Consider the following 10587-nt stretch of genomic DNA (forward strand, 5'->3'; position numbering starts at 1 on the left):
TAGCTAGCGTCGTCCCCCTCCTGCAGCTGCAGAGTATACCTGTTGTCCCCTGCTCAGTTTCCCACTTGAGCAGGAGCTGCTGGGCTAGCCATGCTGCTCGTGAGGCAGAGCCGACGCTCGCCCCTCCTGCCCAGGGACAGGCACAGATACCGGCCCGTGGCCTGCCATGGCCTTTGGGCTCTCCTGGGGAGATCCGATGCATTTTGTCCAGCCACACTTCACTCACAACCTGCCGCCAAAGGTCACAGGGCACCTCTGAGACAGCCACAGCCGTGCTTTCCCGCCTGCTGTTCACCCTTCAAATAAGCCTGTTCCCGGCACAGGCACCAGCCAGAGCTGCCCTGAGGCTGTCAGACATCTCCACAGCCCTTCTCAAAGCTGTGATAAGAGCGAGCCTGGTCCACTCCTTTCTCATTTAACACTGACACATGGGGACGTTGTACAGTACAAGCTCCAGTGCAAGCTGCCCAGTGACCCCTGCATCTTCTGCCGGCAAGATCATGCCTCACTGCATGGATGCTGATCTAGCATCTCATCAAAGTGTTTCTGAATTTCTTTACTATGCCATTTTCTTCCTTTCCCCAGCTGTTTATTTCTTCACACTTTCTAACCCAACTTCATGTTCTCATCACCTTCTCTTTACAAATTTTGAAGTCTGAAGCCATATTTCTTTAGTTCTGACTCCCTTGGGGCAAGCTGAGCTCTGACAGCTACCTCAAATGTGGGTGGAAGTTCTCCAAGAGAAGGAAAGGTGGAGCAGAGGGTGAGACTGTCCGTGCTGTATGCAGGGCACTTCTCCCTCTGCCAGTGCCATACCAATGCCCTGCCTGAGTCTTGTTAACATTGTGTAGCTACGTGTACTGCTGTCACATGGACAGGACATACAACTGACTGCTTACCTACCTGTGGCCTTTCCATAGTCTCCTTTTCCTGTCCTACACCCATGGGTTGCATTAGCACTAAAGAAGAGTCAATAACTGTACATCCTACCGGAGGTATGGTCAAAATGCGGCAACACGCAATCGTGCCTGTACGTACCACTAAATCCAGTAGTTACTTCATGATCAATTTATTCTGATGTACCATTGGAAACTACACGCACTTATTTCCTCACACAGTCTATCTTTTTCTGGACGTTTCAGACACACTATATAAACTAAGTCTACACACAACCGAGAGAGCGAAACTCGACTCTGAAGAATTCGCTTCAGTAAAAACAAGATTTATTGTTTGTCTCATCAGATTTTGTTCTTAGGGTATCAGTCATCATTTCTTTGTCAACAGATTTTGCATATCTCAGCGTGACTGACTGACTTGCAAGTCTGGTCAACGAGAACCCAGAGGCTTGGCCATATTTTCTGGTAACAACTGCAGGGTTTTACTCTCAACTAAGAGTGTGACGAATGTTCTGCAGTACAAGCCCCGTCTTTTATGCTCAATGTCAAACATAACAGGCTGCTAATAACAGAACCACCACCACAATCTGTCCAGATATTCCAGCCCTGGATCTGCCACAGGAAGAGTCTTATTAGATTATAGCTAACGCAGTGAACAGTGACTTAATGCAGTGAACAGTGACTCCTTCTAGCGACGTGGTAAGAACGGAAAGGTTTCACATGTTGGGGAGTTTTCTCACCTAAAACACTCTTCTAGATGATTGAGCAAAGTGAGTTTCAGCGAAATATTTACAATTTCTCTTACAAAAACTACCACAGCATGCAATGAACTTGGGGGTTTTCATAAGGCCCTTTACAGGCAGGCAGGACAACCATCTGCCGGGTATGTTGATGCTAAGGCTCAAATTTCAGACCTCATTTATAATTATGCATTCAAACATGTTTTATTTTATGATGGGAACATAACCAAATAAATAGGAATGTAAAAGGGAAATACAACTTTCCCCTCATTATCCCTTAAGTCAAAGAATTTTCTTAAAATTTCCCACATTACCTTAAATGACTTCCATGCAGAGAACAAGTCTCAGAAGTGCTCAAAGTTGCTTTGGGACTAGCTGCTAACAAAATAAAATAGTTTTAAACTGTAGCTCAGCCTTGACTACTGCGGGTAACACTGCAGACTAATTCTCTGGTCCAGCTGGCATTACAGTGCAGTCTTCTCACCAATGCTCATCTGAAAAGTTATCTTAAGCCTACACAGAATTCGTGTGACACCACTTATGGGAAGAAAGAAATACTGATGCAGAGGTACCAGGCTTCATGGCTCTCCGAGCTGCACACCGTATCTTCATCCCCCTATATCCTGCAGCCGCACAGCCACAGCTCCCAAAGGATCCCAGCCTCATGCTTTCTGCTGTGCAGCCCCACCATCCCAGCCTTAGATCCTTTACCACCAGGACCGCAAGCTGAAAGAACGAGACAGGTTAATATGACCAGCATCCCATAGCCACTGGCCACAGTCAGGAGCAGAGTGGGACAGAGTTAGGAAGCCATGGTTGAAACCCCAGACCAGAAACCCAAAGACAAGCAGCTACAATCCAAACACACAGAACTGCAGAGGGTTCTACACCTGCACCCCCTGCACATCAGAGACCTGGGCCAGGAGAGGAGTTTGTTTCCTGCGAGCACTGAAGGATGACTTAACCTCAGCTGGGCAGTGGCTCCCTGCACTGATTTCCCAAGGCCAGCTGCCCTCATCCCCTTAGCCCAACACCCAGGCTGGGCTGGCTTTTGTGGAAGGTGCTACGGTGCACACAGCAGAGCGATGGGAGGAACACGGAAATGCTGCTTCCTCCAAAAATACATGCATCTGCAGCACTTGTTCACAGCGTTTCTGTACATACTGTAAGATCTGCAATTAATTTTTCCCACATTCCAAACTGCAGAAGTAAAATATACTATATTCAGAATATATGTGTACAGTTGTACCTCCCATTTCTTCCCTGTAACACCGGGTTGTGTGCCCCTGCCTCAAGGAATTTAGTAAGGTAGTGGAGAGGCATTGGAGCGTATTCAAAAAACACCGGTTAGAGTTGTGTGCCAGTTTCACACTGAATTTCAATAGGAATGTGGTGCTGCAAAAATGTGTTAGCATCTAGTTTTATGACCACTGCAATTGCTGCAGTCTCTCTCTGACAGAATTTGAGATTTCTTCCTAAAGAAAAGGGCCTGAGATGCTGACCTGCCCCACACAGGAAAGATGCTAGCAGATTCGGTAATTTTGCATTTCCTTGCTATGGCTTTAGAAGTATTAACACGTTTTAACTTAATAACCTTAAGTTTTGTCCAACTTTAGCTCAGAATCTGGATAGACACATTGCTATACTCTCCAAGCTGTTTTTCCTGGTTGATATATTTCCACCACATTATCTCCTTTTGTCTAAATCTTAATACAGATTCTGCACCAATTTTCACTTGCTCACCTGTTACACCAGCTACATGTACCAGGCTCAATGCAGTTATTGCTGCTCAGGCATTCTCCTTCCATCTGCCAGAGCCTATGTAATATTTAACTCCTTAACTTTTAAGTATTCATCACAATATCACTTGGTGGATTCTTACATCTTGCTGACAGCTGCTTGTTCTTTCATAGTTTTTGCATAAGACATATAGATGCAGAAATCTGCCGTGTCCCTTCCATCTCCCAAGTTTCAAGACAGAGACTTCTCTGCTTTTACAGCAGCTTTCCGTCAAAATTTTCTTTGAAAATCTTTTATCTTAAGATGTATTTTTGAAGGTTAAAGGTTATGTATTGTTCTGCAGTCAAGAATTTCTTTCCAGATGTCAGACAATACTGTGCTTTAATAATACAGTCCCCTGCAAGACCTTCCACACTATGATTTTTTTTTTGGTTTTATGGAAGTCGTTTTATTGGCAAAACATATGACTAACAAAAGGGATGTGACTCTATGGTTACTGTAATATGAATTATTACACTGTTTACAGCTGAGCTTTAAAAACAATTTTCAGACAGCTCTGGTTTTGGTGACTAAAGCTTTAAACCTCTCAGTTGTTTTCTACTCCCTTCTTAAAGTCAGAGGTGGTGAATTTCTAATTCCTGATGTCATTTTTTTGTCAGGCTAGGCACAGGGGTCTGTAGGTCAGATATATAAGGTGAAACCCATGGCTTGTAAGCTCTGAGAAAAGCTCCTACTTCAAGTTCCTTTCTTTGATGCCTTAAGTAGCTTCAGTCACGCTTGAACAGCCCACTGCAGTAACAGTGCCTTTCTTTGCCCAGGGTGAATTTACCACGCAGCCAAACGTCACTCACCACAGGCCTCCGAATGCTTTTGGCAATGATCCACTCGTGCAGCGGGGAGAGGGGCACCGGAGATGGCACCCATGCTGTAAGGCCTCCACTGCCTGCACCCAGTACCCAGCTGTGCAGAACCAGCACAAGGCACCCCACAGCCCAACTGGAAGCCAGCAGAGATCTGAGGGAGATGAAAGGCAGGGTGATGAACAAGGTGCCAGCAACAAAGTCCCTGGGCTTTGGGCTGCGGCACTCGGAGGTGGCGGTTCCACCAGCTCTGGACACAGCGCTCCTGTTTGCTGCGAGCGGCAAGGAGCTGTCAGCATCCTTCCCATCCTGGCTTGCTACTGCTCCTCTGAAACCTCTGCACGAGATATTTCCTGGGCCCAAACTGAGAAGCAATGCCTGTGTTCCCTTCTCACCTACCTGCTAGCAGCTGCAGCACTACTCCCACAAAAGCCAGGCTGGTGGACCTGGTGCCTGACTTCAGGAGAGTCCCACTGCTAGGAACCCCAGGCCTTCCCAGCAGTTATTCAGGACCAGGTTCCACGCACGCAGTGGTGCAAGAGGTGTCACAGGGACCTACCTTCTTGAGGTGCAAACCTTATCAGTATAACAACCTCCTACTAAGTGTTGTTTCACATATTCATCTTTTGGTCCAGATTTCATTCTTTTCCTGCTCTTTTATCCCATCATATATCTACTTGCTGTTGTAGATCAGCCATCAGGAGAATGTTGACGCAGGGGCCACATTACACACAAGTCAGTCATCAGCAGGATACCGGTTTTGTGTCAGCAACAGGTAAGTGTCTACCTGCAAAATGTCTTCCTAAGCTTCAGACTGTAGCAAAATCTGTACGTGGAAAAAAATCACAGCAACGCACTGGAACTATCTATACTTTCTGTGGGTACTCTAATGCTAACGCGTATGAACTGTAAGCAAACATTAGAAAGGTGTGTCACATTGTCCAGTTCACACATGGTGATAACTTGAGAGCAGTTCTCCCCAGTCTGCATGTAGCTTAAAGCTTGCTCCTTCCATCTCAGCACTGAATAAGGATTTGTTGCCTGAAACATTGTCTGTCTTTTTAGTTGGTGCAATGAAAACTCATCTGTGCCTAAGAACCTCGTCTTGCTCGATGTCTTTGGCAATCACGCTGCAAAAACGTTACTGCCAGGGCTCCATACAGCTGTGACTATTCAACTGGCAGGCAGGTCTCAAGACCTTCTTAATTCCTGTCAGACACAAACCATTATAGAGCAGCATTCTCCAAGAGACAGATCTGCTTGTGGGACATATAAATACTGTTTTGCCTTCCATTGATGCCAATAGGAGCAAGGATAGAAGTACGATGTTATGAGATGCTTAAGATCTTAAAATATGTTCCGAATGATTTCTATTTTAAGAGCTGTTTTGCTTTGGAGGATGAAAGGTCTGTTCACTTAATATAAGGAACAAGGCCTGTCTCAGAGATGTGGAAGAACTTCTGTTCATCCAAAAGCTTAGCTATTTCAGGAATAATCTGTAAATTATTTTAAGAGTTTGTTTAAACTGTTGTTAACTATACCTGGCAGATTTCTGGCGAATGCATTATTGTTTCTTTAGCCTTTTTCATTCCTGCAGGGAAATTTTTTTGGGGACAGGACTTGTCACTTCTCCTATTGACACTGTTCTACTTTGTATAAATAATTACACATTCGCTGGGACTGGGACTAACACCTCCACCCTCCCCAGGAGGGTTACCCAACCACCAAACTAGAGCATTGTTTTTTCTCTCACCAGCTGGCTCCATGAATATTTAAGTATATTTTACAAAGTGGGACTGTTCCAGTCAAAGGGGCTGGTGGTCAGGTCACCGCTGTGAGGCAGAAACCTAACCTGAATTGGGAGTGGCGCAGGGTGGAGAGGAGAGGAGAGGAAAGTTCCTCTCAAACACAAGTAGGAATAAGACTTAGATTTTGTGAGGCATGCACTGACTTCTTTGGGAACATTAATATGTCCTTTTCTTTCTCTCTGGGATTTACACATCAATCTGTGTCATTATTTTGACAAGCATTTACAACAAGCACTTACATAAAAATACATCTTTAGCATTAAATGGAATAGTTTGTACCAAGTGAAACTGAGTTTGGGGACTTAATTTCATTTAGAAATAAGAAAAAATCATTTGAAGAAATAAGAAAAAAACATTTGACTCATGAGTATTGAGATTTTCTTCCCTGTCCGAGTATTCAGTCAATTATTAGCCCAAACTAACTTAGAAAGTCTTTCCAAGTAATATCCTGCTTACCAGCATGGGCTCCACAAACCCTATGCCTTCTATCTTAGTCTAATCAGAGTTCAGGCAGGTAATCCTTGCTTTCTGCTTTAAAAACTGTGAATTGTACCTGTTGTCATAGAGTGAAGGGCTCCTGTGAAAGACAGGGCAACTGGGGAATTCACAGCCTGGAAAAACTTCACTTCCATCAATTGCAAAACATTCAATCGATCCACTGAAGAAATATGCAAAAGCAAAGTTACTCCAATGCCCTCTTGCTGGTTTAGGTGGTGATCATAATAGCTGCTTCCACCTATTCCCACAGATACTGAGAGCTTCATAGGAATTATTTTTAACAGTAACTCTTCCCTTGCAACAGTTCAGTAAGCTGTTATCTGACAGCCAGCCCAACCTGGGACACATGGCTAAGATCTGTTGGGTTTGACAGTTCTACAACTCTCTTTTCTGGACTTGAAAGCTAGATATAAAAAGTCCAAAAAAGAGACTGCTTTATCCCATAATCAAGTGTTTGGGTTTGCTGATTGCTTTTGTCTGTCTGTGTTTTGATTATTGTTGTTTGGGGTGTTTTTTCCCACAAAACTCATCAACTCATTTTTAACAAACAATACAGGTTTTCTGTTTTCAGTTGTGTTTTGTACACCCGTGCTCCCAATAACTATTGAGCTGACATTCACATGTTGATGGTATTTAGACTGACTTCATCCCTTCTAGGGATGTGTGTGTCTTTAATATGGCCCATGGTTTAACAGATTAATATTCTGAGGGTAGTTCCAACACCAAACTAAACCAAAACAGACAAATTGGGATTAGGAGTTGAAATGGACTACTAAACTATTCAAATTTGAATGGCAAATTTAACCCCTGAGTCTCAAATTAATAGAAGCATCTTAAGAATTCTGAAATGCAGTCAAATTGTCCAAATAAGCTTTGAACACAACGAGGATGCAGTATGAGCAAAAGTCCTGTCCAAAAAACCTTGTGTTTGGATCAGACCTCTGCTTATTTTTTTACAGCAATAACCTCTTGGGTATAAGTCTTGCATTATAGCTTGGCTGAGAATGTATCCTAGGGTCTTTTGTGGCATTACAGAAAATACAGAAGTGATATTACAGCTATAAATTCATACATTAACAATCCAGGGCAGGTCAGAGACATAGTAGTGCTTCGGAAGATAACACTGCACATAGAATCCACTTAGTTTAATTAGATGTATTTGAATTTCACCTACATTTAAAGCAGACAATTGAGTAATGGTACTTAAGAAGAGACTCTGGGGTTAATAATACCAGAAAATTATTGAGGAATCCATAGAAGCACACTTTCACCTGGGTAAAAGCTGTAGCCGTGAGAGGGTGATAACCAAGAGACAGGCCAGCAAACATTTTAGGTGTATTTAGGGTGGTGTCAAGGCAGGGAGAGGTGTCAGCAGAATTTAAGAGCCTAAGAACAAGAACTTTGAAAACTTAGCTGGAAAATTTAATACAGAGATGTGCTGGATAGACAGTATAATAATCACGATCTATGGGTTGCACTTATAACTCAGATTCTGTATAAAACTGTTCCTCTCATTCCCTTTCAAGAATCTATATACCTAGCATCACATATCTGCATCTGTACCTATTTACAGCAAAGAATTCCTTACTATTTGACATTCTGCAGAATAATTATCAGTGCACTGCAGTACATCTGGAAATATAAGGGAATGCTGGCTCAGCATACCTCAGGCAAAGTACTGCACCTCTAAAAGAATGATGGCATACATAAAACAGGAGCACAAGAGCCTGATTAGTCTTTCATACACACTGAAAGCCAGGCATAAATTTTTTGAAGTGGAAGGAGTTACAGCAGTACAGCTCTCCAACTGCAGAGCAGGTAACAATAGAAATTTAAATAAATACCCATCACTGCAAATTCTCTGATTCCTTATTCAAAGCTGCTACACATCTTCCAGAAGATGTTCTGTGGCAGAGGCAGGCATTCTCGGTTCCTTTCCTGCAAGGATTAAAAAGAAACTTGACTGTAATCTCAAGAATGAGCCCAAAGACCCGGCTTAGAATCTGGAATGACTTTTCTCCTCTCCAAGTACCCTTTCAATAAGTGAGCTGAAGCATTTAAACATAAAAGACTTTTTGTCTGATAGTTGCCTGTGCTCAACTGTCCACCTCCAAACTGATGTTCAGTCTAGTTTAGGAGCACTGAAACTAATATTACTGACTCAGTCTGGCCTTTATTTTTGTTGGTGGATATGGGAAATTTCCTCAGAGACTGTTAAAACCAAAATAGTCTGAGGCTCTTGAAAAGATTAAAACAAGTAACTCCTGGAATACAAAAAGGATAAACTGCTGCGTGATTGTGGCCCTGCGCTTTGGAGTCCTAAAGTCCTAAAGGACGGTTGCTGAGTTAAAACTGTATAGAAGTTTCATGCAATTGTTTCCATAGAACACTAAAAACACTGAAGCATTTTTATACCAAGTATGTTTTCATATTTATACCAAGTATGATTTCAGTCTATAATGCTGTTTCTCTAATGCTCTTCCAGTGCTTAGGTTACTTTTGAATACATTTTGTAAACAAAACTGCTACTTTTGGGAAGTCTCTAGACTTGGCTCCTCAAATTTCCATATAGGTCCCAACCACTTTTTACAACTTTTGGCCATGATACTTTAGCATTTTAATGACCTACAGTTATTTTGCCCATAGCAAGAAGCACTTGTCTAGTGTTCAGATGTGTTGCTCTGCAATACCATGCTGAGACTGATACTGGCAATGACATTTCTTTACATATTAAGTAATGATGATTCTGTGAAAATCATTACCCAGCAACATAATAGATCCCAGATGTGTTTAAAAAACATAATAATAGGCTAAAGCCCAAATTCTGGCTCGGAATGCATGTGTGCATCTCCCAGGGCAGTAATTCAGCATTTAGAAAAAGTAAACGTACCATTGTAATGCACATGGCAGATAGTTGAGTTCCAGTCACCAGTGAAATAATCTGGCCCCAAGTTTGCATTCCACGACTCCTGTACTCCGATGGGAAGAGGCCTGTAATTCCCCTAGTCAGAACTGCCCAGCCCTGGTGCAATTTATTGTTGCACAGGAACAGCCCTAACCCACATCACTGGTGCAATACCCTCCTTCTTGCCAAGGACTCTGTGCTCCAAAGACTGAATAAGGACAACGGAGAGCACAGCATAAACAACAGGAGGAATCCAGTGCATCATCAATATGAGGTTGTACCTGGCAGAGAATGGCTGCATCAAGATGTTCCCTCCCAAACACTTCAGCTCTCTCGACTTAATCTGCCTGTCAAAGACAGGGTATTTTCCCTGTTCTGGATTTTCATCTTTGAGGAAGGAGGTCCCTCAGATGTAGGCTTCCACATTTTGTCATTCAGATGTAGCTGTCGAGCTGCTCAGTTAAGTTAGGGCCTCCTATTCAAGTCAAGAAAACAAGTGCAGGAATGATTACGTCTGATGGCAATTTCCTTGTATTCTCCCATCCCTTGTTGCGCAGGCTACCGTATCATGTGCACATTTTGTAAAGAGATCGTTCTTCATTGTCCCCTTCCCATACAGTTTATGGTATTTTGGAAGCAGGCAGTGAATTTTCTTATCAGTAAAAGTAGGAAAACAGTATTTTAGTTGGCTGAACTAAAACTTTTCTTCCTAAGGACATTCACAATGCTTTTCTTCCTAAGAACATTTGCAGTAAATAAATAAGATCAAACTGTACTCCTCTTTATGTATAGCCTTATACCTAAGAGTAGTCAAGGGAAATTCAGGAAAAGCAATGAGAACATTGGCATGAAATAGTTTCTCATGGGGCTTAGTTCTGATTTCCAATCTGTGTTGCCAGTAACAGCAAACTAATTATAATATGTGAAACTGCACCATGAGACTCAGGTCCCAGGTATCACCTGCGCAATAGCAGTATGACAGCATAACACATCTGATGTTCTTTAAAAAAGATCTTTATTTTTCAACTGCAGCATTCAGAAGATAGAAAAAAAAAAAAAGACACTGAAGCTGGGTGCCTTAATACAAACCTACTTATTTGTATATGATATAAAAATTTCTCTTCCTTGAACACAAGAGAA

General features: G+C 42.6%; 1 protein-coding gene across 1 annotated transcript in view; it reads left to right on the forward strand.

The window, feature by feature from the left end:
• PAQR9 (progestin and adipoQ receptor family member 9) overlaps nt 1-10544 on the forward strand; it is a 33088-nt gene extending 22544 nt beyond the window's left edge. Inside the window, exon 1 of the mRNA XM_080409601.1 lies at nt 1-10544. This exon is cut by the window's left edge and continues 22544 nt beyond it. The gene's annotated coding sequence lies outside the window, so the exon portion shown is untranslated.
• The last annotated feature ends 43 nt before the right edge of the window (nt 10545-10587 follow it).

Source organism: Falco punctatus (genome assembly GCF_963210335.1).
Source record: "Falco punctatus genome assembly, chromosome: 13".
Classification (NCBI taxonomy): Eukaryota; Metazoa; Chordata; class Aves; order Falconiformes; family Falconidae; genus Falco; species Falco punctatus.